This window comes from Sparus aurata, chromosome 21 (genome assembly GCF_900880675.1).
Source record: "Sparus aurata chromosome 21, fSpaAur1.1, whole genome shotgun sequence".
NCBI classification, from domain to species: Eukaryota; Metazoa; Chordata; class Actinopteri; order Spariformes; family Sparidae; genus Sparus; species Sparus aurata.
In genome coordinates, this window is record NC_044207.1 from 6,867,212 (window position 1) to 6,882,221 (window position 15,010).

General features: G+C 38.9%; 1 protein-coding gene across 8 annotated transcripts in view; it reads left to right on the forward strand.

Moving 5' to 3' along the window:
• The window catches only part of astn1 (astrotactin 1), a 422,909-nt gene that overhangs the window by 226,730 nt on the left and 181,169 nt on the right, over positions 1–15,010 (forward strand). The gene's annotated exons all lie outside the window — the stretch shown is intronic.

The following is a 15,010-nucleotide window of genomic DNA, read 5'->3' on the forward strand; positions in this document are numbered from 1 at the left end:
ATCATACCGTATGCCAACTGTTCAGCACCAAACAACAAGCATCATACGTGTCTGTATTTTACAAATGTAGTGGAACATTTAGCAACTAAAGAGCTGGTTGAGAACAAAACGGTGCCAAAGGAGGAGTTAATAGTGGACTTACCTTACATTTGTCACTCAGCCAGAAACACAACTCCAACTGGATGCTAATGATGTTTTGTGTCCATCTAAGTGGCCAAATAAATCAATATGTGTGTGCCAGTTTGAGGTGAGTGATTCCTAGCCAGTTATTAACTGTAACAGGTGTGTTTAACCAATATTCAGATATTACATTTTTGATCAAGAACTACTTTTAGTTAATCATGTGGGAATATTGTGTTCAAAACACCTTTAACTAATGTATGTGTCACAAGTGACGCGCTCTACCTTTTAAACGACATAAATTGCAACAACGACAGCTGGGTAATTACAGATGCAAAATAACTGAAGATCATCCATAGTGCTTGAAAGATGGTGCTGAGTAGCATAGCTTGACAGTGCCACAAAATGTTTACTTAGAAGCCTAAACAGATTAAGTGGGGTCCACAGAAACATTTTTACTGGGGTCCAAAAATTCCCAATTATGTCACTGCCTGCTTCATGTAGAAGAAAACAATGGTACCTTTTTTTCATGTAATTTTCTTAGTGTTTCAGTCTCTCTAAAATAAGAAGGAGCAATGTTTGGTTACAACCATTTTTCAGCCCAGAAAGTTTTTGAAAGCCAGCTGGCGACATAATCACTAAGTTATTGCTACTGATCAAAAATCCTTTCACCCCCTGCGTGGATGTATTATGCTCATTATGTTCTACAGGGTTGTAACAGTCTTACTTATTGGCCCTTTAAAACAGATGGCCCGTCATACGCTCATTGAATTCATTCTTATAAACATTTGCTACCTCTCAGCTGCGTGACAGCGAGCTATATGAAGGCAGAGGAAAAACTTGTTTCGGCTCAGAAACCTTGGCCAGGAAAGTAGTGGCACCATCCACATGAAGTCACCTGGGGCATCTTCTCACCTTACTGCACCTGTTCTCTTGGCCTACACATTTCCACTGGGTGCACAAACACAAGCGTCCAACGCAGTGCTCTCCAGCCCCTGCTTGCTGGCTCACCGCCACCTCCACTCGTCTCCTGGCAGGCTGTCAGCATTATCGCTGTGCCTGCAGTTAATTGCGAGGCTCAGGTAATTGTCCGTGGGGTAGACAGACGTGCAGAGATGGCGTCGGCAAGAGGAACGTCTGTTGAGCCGCAATGAGCGAATGCCACCCCTTCGTCCCATGCTGATTCAGCCAGGTTTGGTTTCTGTGGTCAGTGTATTTGTCACAATGTCAGCACTCCTTGTTCCAGCCCTCTCTGGTCCGCGTGACGGTGAAATCATTCATCTTTCTATTCATCTCCAGGCTTGGAAGCCATTCATCATGAGGCCAGAGACCTCCATCAATTATTCCGATGGGAGAAAGAGTGAGGAAAGGGAGACTTTTGAAAGGCAAATACATCTTGATTTAATTGGAAAGCAAGTATGCTCAAGGCTGCTAAGCAGATTTCCCCTAAGATGGAGCTGGAGAGATAATGGAGCAAAAAAGAGAAGATGGACAAAGAAAAATGAAGGGGAAAAAGAGACAGAAGTGAGAAGGACAGATGGAAGGGAAGACAATGGAAATGTACATGATGAAAAGAACAAAAAACTAAAGGGACCAACAAGTGAGAGAATGACAGCCGTCTTTGTCTGCAGTCTGCAGGCAGGGCTGAGCAGAGCCAGGATGAGGGAATCCATTGGTGAAGGTGAAAAGGGCTACAGGGGAGGCTTGACCCATTCTGATCCTCCGCTAGCAGCCATAAAATGACACTGCCTCTGCTATCGGTAACACACACATCGCATCTGTGTCTTTGAATGGGTGTCTGTACGTCTGCCTACGCTGAGGCGAATGTAACACAACAGAGAACGCCAAAGGTGAAATGATCGTCTCTGCCATTTACCGAGGCTGTGCAGCCGATCCCCTGTCGTTTGTCATCAAATCCACGGATTTATGCTTATAGGTTCGGAGAAATGGCTGACGCAAGAGTTTAGGTTCTCAGAAGAGAAGTTTTAAAAGAGAGAGACAGATCTGAAAGTGCTGTATAGGATAGTCTCTGGAAATGTGTGTATATATGTATATATATATATATATATATATATATATATGTGTATATATATGTGGAAATGTGTGTATATATGTATATATATATATATATATATATATATATATATATATATATATATATATATATATATGTGTATATATATATATATATATATATATGTGTATATATATATGTGTATATATATATATATATATATATGTGTATATATATATATATATATATATATATATATATATGTGTATATATATATGTGTATATATATATAATATATGTGTCTAAATATATAATATATGTATGTAATATATTATATATATATATAGATACTATATGTATGTATATTATATATATATATATATATATATATATATCTATTATATATATATATAATATATATATATATATATATATATATATATATATATATTATATATATATATATATATATATATATATATAATATATATATATCATATATATAATATACATATATATCATATCTATGTATATATATATGTATATATGTGCAGGGTAACGGCGCCGGCTGAGATAATGTGCTGAGATAATGTGCTGAGCTTATTTAAGTTTCTCACAGACGACAACGTAGGGAAGTGAATCAATTTTTGAGCTACAATTTTTGGAGATACTGTGGAGAGTTCAAAATCCCCACCATCACCCGTCTCTGCAGTGTCCACTTTACCCCCGATAGTTACAACAACTGTCACCAGGTAAAGTCTGGATATCTGAAGAGTCTGTTGACGCTGGTCAGTGGGGCGGAACTGACCCTCTCCATCCCCGGCTTGCATCCTCCCGTCCCGCTGACAGCAGGTGGCACCATCACGGCCACTGGCATTATGTGCCCGCCACCGACCCTCTCCGTCCCGCCGACAGCAGGTGCTCTCATCTCCGCCACCGGTATTACGTGCCCGCCAGAGAATGGAAGTGTGTGCTTATGTTATAAATATTGTACATTTGGGCAATTAAATGCATTTTGCTGAAGGTTCAAATCCTGTAAGTGATTTTACATCATGCATCCTGTCATGCCCATGTAATGTTAGCAAATGTTATTGCATTTAATCATGACACGATTTGGCCTCATTCCCTGAGCGGAGTCCATCTGACAGCACAATGATCATCTAAAGGTGATATTTTGTGTGCACCAATATAGCTATGACATTTAGGAATTATATGTAGACTGGGGTTTTAAGTTTGTGTGTAATGTAAAACATGGACTGTGAGGAACGAGGCTGAGCACTATCAGAGTCAGTTTCTGGCTCTGATGGTTCAAAAGGGTCGGGCTGGGTCCGTCCGATGACGCTGCTAGCTTCCATTGTTACTGTAGGTTACATCCTTGTACAGTACATGGAGGCGGCTGCCCTCTTGAGCGTGGGTGTGGTTCCAGCGCTTCTAACTGACATGCCCCCAGCGCTTTACAACAGAGAGAAGTGCTTGTTTTTCCATGATTTTGAGACCTAATTTTATATAGTACTTTTATATATTGCTGCTTTACACGGACTTTAAAGGTTCAGTGTGTGATCCTTTTAGTTTAAAGGTCCAGTGTCTAGGATCCAGCTGGATTTAGCAACACATCCTGACACCTAAACAACTGAATAGGTCCATTGCCAGTGACACCCAAAACAACTTACTATATTTCACCATTCCCAAAACAACACGACAGTTGCAGTGTACCAGATCTGTGTTGTATACTTGCAATGTAGTTAGGTTAAGGAGTTAAAACTGTGCGGTTAGGTTAAGGAAAACACGGGACCTATGTAACATACGTAACTGCAGTCATGTTATGTATGTGATGCAATTTTACTTACATGGTACTAAGTTAAATGACTCACCTATGGTTTCACACTGGCCAGAAACAGTGGTCTCATGGGTGACCTGTGCTTGTTTAATGAATACAAACACCATCCCTGACTTCTTCCCTGTACGGCTTTTATAATATAATAATTACTACTGCCAGTAGAAGTCATCGCCAAGCTAGAAAATGCTACTACACCCTTAGATACCCCTAAATCCTACACAGTGGAACTTGAACCTCAACCATACTGGAGTTGATGTTGTTTAATGTAAGATATGAAACAAATGTAATTGACAGTATTATGTGGTTTAGTAAATTGGCTCAAAGCATTGCTATAAAATAAATAATGTCATTTGTTATTTATTCACTTATATCACATGATTTTGTGACCACCATGTGACATAAGGGGGTTTTCTACAGCTAACATACCCCAGATAACATCTAGAACCCAACACAAGATTACATGTTGATAACAGCACCTTATATTTGATTAGCCCCACCAGGCAAGACTCACTCCCTTCAACTAAGATTATTTTCTTATTGACAAGATTTGTCTTACTGCACTGCTGCTGATTACATCAAAGGAGCATCTTGCCACGGGCACATTTTTTTCCCTGCGATCCACAGTGTCTGGTATGTATTTGTGTGTGTATGTGAGCGGGAAAGTAAAGCTGATGCTTGCAAAGCTTCCATGATGTTCTATCATGCATGCCCGTGAAATGTGAAATCTTGCCAACAAAGTTTGTAAATCTCATCTCTGATCGCCTTTCACACCACCTTTCAGGGTTTGAATATATCTGGGCCCAGAAACACACTTGAGCTGAAATGTATGAAATCACTGTTGGATGAACTTCAAACTTTTTCTATTAGAATTTGTCTTGACATTTATGCTGAAAGGTTAAGACACAAAGTTAAATGCCAATTGTTCCAAACTCAGCTCTTATCCATTAATAATACATGGTTATTGGTCTGGGTTGCAGTTTAGGGTAATGAATATCATTGCAATCAGTGCATTTTAATATTTAGAGCCTTGATTAGATTTGAATTGATCACACAGTCATCTGGAAGGGAGCCTTTTTTTATATATTTTTTCTTTCTTTCTTTTCTTTTTTTTCTTTTCATAGCCTGCACCGGCCAAGTTCTGTTCATCAAGGTCATCCTTTGTGTTACTGTATTCCCCTTGTCTTGTCATATTCAACCGGTCTTCCCCTCAGGTCTGCCCATGGCCTCTCTGCACACTCCCCATGCAACGAGCCTTTAGATATGTCAGCACCAAGATGGCACATAATCTATATTTTATAGGGCCTTGATATAATTGGTGGCAGTGGGGGAAGGTCATGCCTTTAGGGGCCCCCATCTTTCCCCCCAATGGTTTTCAAGACAAAATCCTCAAACAACTGCCCTGTAGTCAAAATGTGGATTAGACATGATGAGGCAGTGAGTGCGGTGTCACTGTTTCAGGAGGAGTGGCGATGCAGAGTGTGCTTGAGTGCAGGAATTATTCAGCATTTATTTACTTTGAAAAACATGCGTGGGCTGTAATGTATTCAGCACTGAGACACATTCTGGAGCAAATTCTTAAGCTAAACAACGGTCATGGCTCGTGGAGCTTATTTGGTGTTAGAATCAGGAAATTAACCGCTGTTTCTTTCAATGGCTTTGGTAAGATACAAGCTATAAAGTGCAAATAAAGTTTGTAGTCTAGTTAAAAATATTTTGAATTGCTGTTAAAGTTTCCAAATGATGACACTATTAAGAGTCACATTTTTAAAGAGATATACACTATCCTTTTTTATGTTATATCTGAAAGCTTAAAGAACTCTTGTGTGTCCTCCCCACAGTCCAAGACACAACTACTTCATTTGTTTGTTTAAAAAAACAAATATATTATTTTTTTTGTTTGTTTGTTTTATTTTTAATTGTACCAAAGAAATCCTTCTCCCCATTTGTCTTGATTCAAAACCAGTTTTAATTAAATGTACTGACACGGATCTTAAGACACAATATTACCAAAGCCGTAAGATAGAAATTGATGATTTTATTTTACTACTGGGGGTTAATATTGACTGATCTTTCTTTATTTCGCACTGTATCCCTTCCCCAGTCTTGATACCCGTTTTACTTAACTCTTTTATCCCATTATCTTTGCAAATGAGAGAGTTTCTTACATGATCACATCAAATCAATGGGCTAGAATCAACCATTTAAGATGGAGTAATATTTCATGTAATTTCATTTAGTTCCAAGCACTCGTTGAGTGCACGCTGTTGCATATTAATTCAGCTGCAACAATGGCCTATCTTGATGTTACATGATTAACATTTTTGAAAACGAATAAAGGAAATGAATACAGCCTGAACAATCTGGGCAGCCACTGACACAACAAGCCCAATGTCTGCATCAAACACAGTAAAAAATAGACAAACACACAATATTGCAGTCAAATTACTGTAAACATGCTGTACGTTGAAAACTACCTTTTTTCTTACACACCCTTAGATGACTGGCAAAGTGTCATCAGATGAAATAATTGTTGTAATTGTAGGTAAGGAGACATTTTTATTGTGTGTTTTTTTACAGATACTTCTTGATTACACTGCAGTTCACACTAGTGTGACTGGAAGGTGCTGCATTAATGCTTACCAAGCAAATTACCAAGCAAGATTGAGGTTTCATGCTGGATATGCAAATACACCTATTGGACGGAGGAATGTAGAAATGAAGCCTTTCTGAGTATGCCTTTATGTTATTGCCTGAAACTCTTGCAGTTGAGGCAGGTCAACATTCAGCAACTATTATGGATTAACAGTAAAGTCATTATCCCTTGAAATTAGGTTAGAAAAAAAAAAAAAAAAGAAGAAAAATGAAGAAAATAAGTTATTGCACCACCATTGTATCATCCATGGCAACAGTTTCCTCACTCAACAGGTGGACTAAACGGACAATGGGCACAATGCTTCCGTTTTGCCATGGGAAACTGATTAATGCTGGAATGCATGTGAGCAATGAGACAGCCAACGCTGGACCCAGATGATAAGACAGAAGGATGCAAACATTAGTGTTGAGGAGAGATGTTTACATTAGATTTGGACCGTGTCGGGATTCGGAAAGCGTCTATGAAACCTGTTTTCCAACACTAATGCATGGAAATAGCTCAGGAACCTCCTACAATGAGGCTCATTCAGAAATATCTGCCGTGGCAGATAGTTTGAACTGAGATGAGTGGAAATTTTTTGATGCGTGAGAAAGTCGCACACCTGTGTGAGGCTGAGTGCTGAGGCCATGCTGAATGGGCATGGATACGAGGCAATAGCCCCATTCACACTGCATTTTCAAGGCGGGATATTCTGCCTTGCCATCCATAATAAAACTACAGAAGTGGAATGGGGGGACAGGACTGAGCATGCCAAGGATAGTCTTCCTGTATGAACTTTCACAAAAGCTTCATTCTAACATGTGAAAACAAAAAAAAAAAAAAAAAACATTTGATAACCCATTCCACACACGAAAGTTTAATTTTCACATTTTAATTACACAGATTTGTGTGTGATTAAATGTTTGTTCACACGCAGATTAGAATCCTCATATGCAAATGCCACATTCTAACACATGCAATCTAAACTTGTAGATAAAATAATATCACATGTGAACTGTACATTGGCTTTTTCACATACTAATGAACATTTCTATATAAGAAATGCACACTTTCATATAGGAATTATATGTGTTTGTACACGTTTTGCTTTTTTAAAAAACATTTCCATAAGGCGATATGGTAGTTTGCTATGTAGACTTCCTGTTGCATACATATAGTTGTTACAGCAAATCTGTATTATTTGCATTCTTCCAGGCAGCCAATATCTTTTTGAGAGATAATTTCTTTTGAGAGGTTTTGTGTAAGATTACATTTATGCATGAAAAAAGAGGAATCATCTTCAGTGGCACCCGCAGCACTAATTCAGGGCAGTGGAGGATAAACGATGATATACCTTTATGGTCCTGTGCAGAGCCCGTCTCTTTATCAACAGCTGCTGGTCAGAGTTGTTCGTCTTTAGAGGTTGGAGAAGGGCATCTACAGCCCATCATTTCACCCGCTTTGTCATCACTCCCTTCACTCCCCTCCACTCCAACGGTTACTGCTGACATTGTAGCTTCTATACCTTTGTATGTGATCTGTCAGCATCACATGGGTATAGTCAGGCATGAAAACACACACTTCATTTCAAACACATTTAATACACATGTAAAACCAAACCACTCTGGTGATCAAAAGTTGACCGTTCTTGTGCTTTGACCCGTCCATGTTACTGCACTTTAGCCACACTACCTTACCAAGAGGGTTGAAACAGTATAACACTTCCTGTCACATCATTCTGCGGTGGACTAGTTTTCTGCACTGTCAGTCTCCATGGGTCTCTTTTCCTAAGTGCCTCTCTGTCTTACAGTCCCCACCTCTGTCTGCTTCTGTTGTCATTGCATTGATGTTGTTGTTCAGCATCCAATCCAAATGCAATCACCACTAGAAATTCATAAGTGCATATAGAACAGGAGGTGAAACTTCCATGTAGTCTGTGTACAACAAGAAAATGTATGTATAACACAAAGATAACGGTCCTACTGTCCCTGTGGATAGTCTTCCTTGTCTGCTTCTATAATGCTCAGAATATTTTCATATCCGATAAAGTTGTATTATATTAATCCATGATTCATTGAGTAGTCCTTGCTTATGATGGGTAAACCTTTTTTAATGGACTCGCAAACCGCTGAAGAATGTTGCATCATTTCTCATGTCTACCATTATTTATTCAGGCTTTTGACATTCTCACAATAAGAAATATTGCATGGGGCAGTATTTTGAGGCAAATCATGCTGTGAATGGTCAATGAATTATTAACATTGTTACTGGGGTAATGTACTTTTTCCTACTAAATAGGGCCACAGGGTCCAAACTACAAGTATCTAAAAATCACTGTTGGCAACCCAGTCTCCTTTATTATTTGGTCATTGTTGTTTTGTTTATCTGTTGCATGGAGCTTTATGTTGTATTTCAGTTAAGGTTGTGCAAAGATCATGGTTTTGGTTAAATAGTCCATGCTTAACCATTGACACATGAATGGAACTGCCATTGGGAGCAATTTGGGTTTTTAGTATCTTGCCCAAGGACACTTTGTAGCCAGAGCCACGGATGGAACCACTATTTGCTGCTCTACCGTAAAAAAACAAAGCAAACAACTGGTAAATGTCATTAGAAAACCAAATCAAATACACTGTCATTTGGGTGATACAAGTACGGACACTTAATTCATTGAAAACATTTTCTCATTTGACAAAAAACATAATCCAGGAGAAATGATGTCTTTATCAAAAAGTAATCACTCTCACTAACTAGAAGTTTAGGTCATTTGTCAACCTGTTCTCACCTAGCACATATGGCTATGCCATTTTAAGTCTGGGATTACAGGTTTAATTCCACTATATCTTATCATATGATGATTGCAGTTGTGTTTTCTTTGCTAGCTTGAGCTTTGTGTTTAACCAGTGAGCAGCACTCAGCACAGCAAACTCCAGCGTAGTGCCTCGCCGCCTCCAGGGTTTTTTTCTGGGGCCAGGAATTGCATCTCACAAAATATCTCAGCCCGGTTTCTAGAAAACGTTATTCGGCCTCTGGAAAAGTTCTTGATGTGCCAGTGGGCTATTAATATCACCTGAATTTCAGATAAAGCAAACACTGTTAATAAAGTATTACTTCAGCGCTTACAAAAAATATTCTGTCAGTCTAATTTATTGTTTCTGTCTACAGCTTGTTCATTCTAAATGCATGTGATGCCCTTTATGACTTAATTGCATTCCATGAGTTCAGCAGGTCTGAATTTAGGCCCTTATCTCGTGTCAGGGGACCTTTTCATTTGCAGGAATTTCTATTAGAATTAGCTTGCACTATAAATATAGGAGCTGTTCAGCCATTTCTGCTTTCAGCCATAACTCAAATACAACATCTGAAGCTCAATTAAAATTCAATTTTGAATGCACACCCTCAATAGTAATTACGTTTAGGAAAGGTTTTAATTTATTCCTCGACGCTGATTAATTACGTGGAATTGCTGCAGCCATTTCCTGTGTTAAACGTCAGTTAATTAGCTGACAACATTGGATGGGATAATTAATACAGCTGGGGGTCGCAGCATACTGCCAGTGGGGGTAGCTCAGGCTGGGGGCACCGGTGACACAGACCTGCCTGCGTCGTAGCCACCTGCAGTCAGCTTGAGACCTAATGAGACTCAGAGGTGTTCCTCTCCGGACCTCGCTTTTAATATTTGAAGAAGAATTAGGCTGCCGTGGCCACTCAAGTGCTACAGCAGGACGATGCCCGGTGGATAAATAATGACCCCTGCGATTCACTGTTGAGCAAGCCTCTCTATCAAAGGCTGCAGAGTACGAGTTGTTTGTCTTTAGAGGTAGGTGAAGGGCATGTAGAGCCCATCATTCACTCCAGTTTTGTTTTTATCCCCCTTCCCCTCCACACATACACAGATACAGCACTGGAGCTATGATTCTCTGTAGCTCATAGAGTAAAGCCTTATTTCTCTTGGGTCAGACCTTTACTGTATAAATGAATAATTTTTTTATTTGCGTGTGGTCTCGTGAGGCTTTTTTTTTCGTATTATTAAAGTACAAGGAATACAAGTCAAAAACTACATATGTGATCACTGAGTGCATCATAATTCGTAAAATTATTAGTATGAATGATAACATGTATGGAACACACTACCAAATGTTAAGCAGCTTTGCATATATAAAATCCACTTTAAATGGTAAAGTGCCTTTGCATGTGTAAAAGCCACATGTGTGTATGTTGCCTGCAGTGTTGTAAAAAGCATCCAAAAGTTATATTTGACTAAAAATTGTCCGATATTAAATACATGTTTATGTGAAAAGTACATTTTAAAAGTAGGACCATCAGCAATTTTGATATTAAGCATTTGTAATAATTGTTTGCATTATATTGCTGATAAATGTACGTACTACAAGGTACACTGTTCATAAAAACATTCTCAATTTAATACTGGTGCCTCCATGACCTGTATAAGCAAGTGAGACCATCAGCGTGAACACGGACTATGTCAGAGTAGTCATTCTCATTATTCTTAATGCCTGTCGCCAGCTCAGATTCCAACTTTTCTGGGTTGGATAGGTGAGAAAATAAAAAGTATTTTCATGGCAGGGAGCTGTGGATGAATTAAGCTTTGTTTAGCTTTGTCCAGAGAGGCTGCCATGAGAAGAAACAAAATTGAAAAAGAAATGTAAACACTGAACTAAATTGTTTGAATTAATTTTTATATTTATAAAATAATTACCTTGTTCAGCTCTAATGCAGCATGCATCCTCAAAGTTTGCTAACTTGTAACTAAAGTTAACAGATAAATGTAGCAAAGTAAAAAGTACGATAATTTCCTCTCAACTGTAGTGCGCTGACAGTATAAAGACATAGAAGGCGTAAATACTCAAGTGGATATACAAGTATTTCCAAACTATTTTGAAGTATAGTACTTGAGTAACAGAGCAGGAAGGTGTTTTCAAGCATGATTACTATGATTCAAGTGCACTACTCTATCAGGGCAAATGTCTAAAGTAGAGGTCAACTGAATAATCGGTTTGGGTAATTTATCGGACCTTTTAATTAATCGGACCTTTTGATGGACCTTTTTCGGTTTAATTTTTGCTCCGATAGTTGCCGATGTCTGCGCAGCCTCCACAGACCACATGGTCCACCATGGACCACCATCACCAGTTTGCTCGGAGGTTGTTTTAACATATTTTATTATATCTGCCTTTAAAAATTCACCATCGGTCGACCTCTAGTCTAAAGTATATACCTATCTCCATTATGGTTTGCACTGTTTTACTTTTGATCAGAGAGCTGAGCCTGTAATTTATGTGATGAGCCTGTAATTTAATTTTATAGACTCTGTGTCTATAAAAAGCCATTAAGACTTTTTGAAAAAAACAAAAAAACAAACAAAAACATTTTGTGTTGTGCTATGACGGGCCAGCCTCGAGCCTGGTTCCAGACTTTTGAGTAGTTGGGACATCGGGGGGCGCGGGGGGGTCACCTCTTCGCTTGGAGATTTTAAACTACCGTCCCCAAGTATTTGCAATTCAATTTGTAATTACGTTTCATTATCCAAAATTAATGTCTCCACTTGTATGTGTGTATTTTCTATATGGTTGCTTAAACTTAAAGATGTTCAAAATGTATATGTTTACTCTTGTACACAGCTCTCACTTAATCCTAAGAAGACCACTACCAATCAGTTAGGGCTCACGAAATGCTTTAATGGTTCTGGCTCAGGTTGTGTTGGCTGGGTTCAGTACAACCTTGTGTGCACAGTCAACATTCATTTCTTTTCATTACTCAAAGCAGTAAACGTTTTCAGATTTTAATTAGGCACAGAAAAGGTGTAAATGAAAGCAAACTGCGCTGTCAGCTGTCTATTTAACGCATGCATCAGTACTGGGTTTATTTGTAGGAAGGGGGGACCTGTGTGGGCAGTGTTTAAATCCAGCAGAACAGGGCTTTTGAGGCAGGCAGAGTGGCAGTGATTCATAGTTCAACCCAGAGTCCCTCTCTCCCCAAGTCCCTCATAATTAAAGTCTAAGCATATGGCCTTGTGACCATGCAAGCGCAGAGGTATCTGCTCAACTTTTTTGGCATCTTATTTTGAATTGCCGGCAACAACGGTCCCTTCAGCCTTCCTTCAGCTCAGCGGAAATGAAAAGCGTGTCACCTTGAGTTGTCATAAGCCGCATCTGCCAGCATAATTACCACACGTTTGGGCCTTTTGATAATGTGTGGTTGGCAGTCAGGGTTGTTAGATGTTTTCTGTATTTGTCAGAAAAAAAAAAAAGCTTCATGTAGACACGCACACATAGCTATGAAGCAATGTGAAAATTTCACGTCACTATTCTCCTCGCCATAACACAATTGTGATTCCTGATATAATTATGATAATCATCAAAATATGCTGAAAGCGCATTAAAATGGCACTCACACGTAAAGACATGACATCACCATTCAGCTAGGAAAATTTTGTTTTTTTATTAAATTATCAACAAATCATAAATAATAAAGTCAATTTGCATAAACACGGGTTAAATAAAGGGTAGCCAACTCATCTTCCCTTCATTATTGAATTTGTAAACAGAAGTGTGTACACACATCTGATTTACTTTCTATGTCGGAGATACAAAAGACAAGCTGAGCCTACAGCCATGTTGCCAGGTTTAGGATTTTGGAATGACAGGAAAGAAGCGGACTCTGCCTTGTGGCAAATTGAAAAGAAATCAGGAAATAATTTTAGGACTGTGCGATATCAAGCTCTTTCAAAACGCTCATGTGAGGATATTAGGCATAATCCTGATAATGGAAATTCTCAATGATAAAGTGAGTATGAGTTCCTTTTATTGCGATCAGCAATGCAATGCAATGTCTAGTCCCATCCCTTTATCGAGCAGTAGAAGCAGCAGAACAATTACTAAATACATTAGTGGATCGACAGAAAAATAATAGACAACTGTTATGATAATTCCTCAAGGATTTTTTTTCCTATCTAAAATGGCAATAAATGCTGTTTTCCTACTTTTTTTTCTGTTTACAGTATATCATTCAACTGAATATAGTTGGTCTGACAAAACATGACATTTAAAGACATCACCTTGACCTTTTTCTGAAATGATTAAATGATTGACATAGACACTGGTCTGCAGTAATGTAAATAACTGTAAACTATGATAGTAGCCACACAGAAGCGTGGCTGCCATTCAGCGCCTTCGTCCCCTATGACCACCACCTCAAACATACAGCAGTCATACACATTCACACAAGGCAAGGTGGGTGAAGTGTCTTCTCCAAGGACACGACCATGACACAATTCGCCAGGCGGGGATTGAACCGCCGACACTCCGATCATAGGCCGACCTGCTCTACCACCTGAGCCACAGTCGCCCCAGTGAATATAAATTTGATTTCAGAATTATAAATGACACATTAGTGAGGGATCCTCCTTAACAAAAGCATTTAACTAAGCTTACTGATTTTGATCTAAAATGAAAGGTCGGTTAAAGCACAACGGGGATATATGTAAAATGCCAGCAAGGGAACATATTTACATCTGACATGCTCTTTAGCACTAAACACAAATTAAAGCTTAGACTGATGTCAGTAGCTTTTCCAGTTTTGGGTCATAAAGCAAAATAAAAGTGTCAGATAAAAGATCATCAAAAATGTTAGAATTGAATCCTGACGTGGTTTTTTATGGTGCCTCTAATAGCTGTGAAGTTTTATTCTGTCTGGAGCAAAACTGTCAGCATGCTGGTGGCTTCAGTTGAAAAGGATACACAGTCTGGGAACCATGTATGCTTGCACCAGATGTGCCAATCCTTCAAGTAGATGAGTCAAAAAAATTACCTGCTGGTGGCACTGAAGTAAGCTTCATGGGATCGCCAAAATCTAAAGGTGAATGTCAGTATGACACTGTATGGCTGTCAGCCCAATATCTGTCGCTGTTTTTTAGTTGCTACCAAAGTGTTGACTGACCTACAGCACTGCGATCCCTAAATTTTTAACATTGACAAAAAACAGACTTTTACATGTACCAGCATCGAGTCCAGTTCCACCATTGTATAAATGCTACTTGTGGAATAAGAATCAGGTAAAAAAATGGCCAGAGAAAACAAGCTAGGATGAGGCACAATGATCACACTGGCGAGAGGAATAAGATGATTCACAGGACATACCCTAAACCCCTTCTTTTTTTTACGCTAATGGTAGTTCATAGCAACACTAATTTCAGCTTCGGACATGGTATAAATGTAACTTTAGAGGCCACCGAGGACATTTTCTGGTGGAGCATGGCCCTTAGGAACAGTAATGTTGGGATTAGTGGGAGCATTTTGTGGAGAGTACCTGTCTGAAAGGAGATGAACACGAGGAGTGAGCGCCTGTATTATGATAATTCTTCACAGTGAACGTTCTCTGCCTTGAA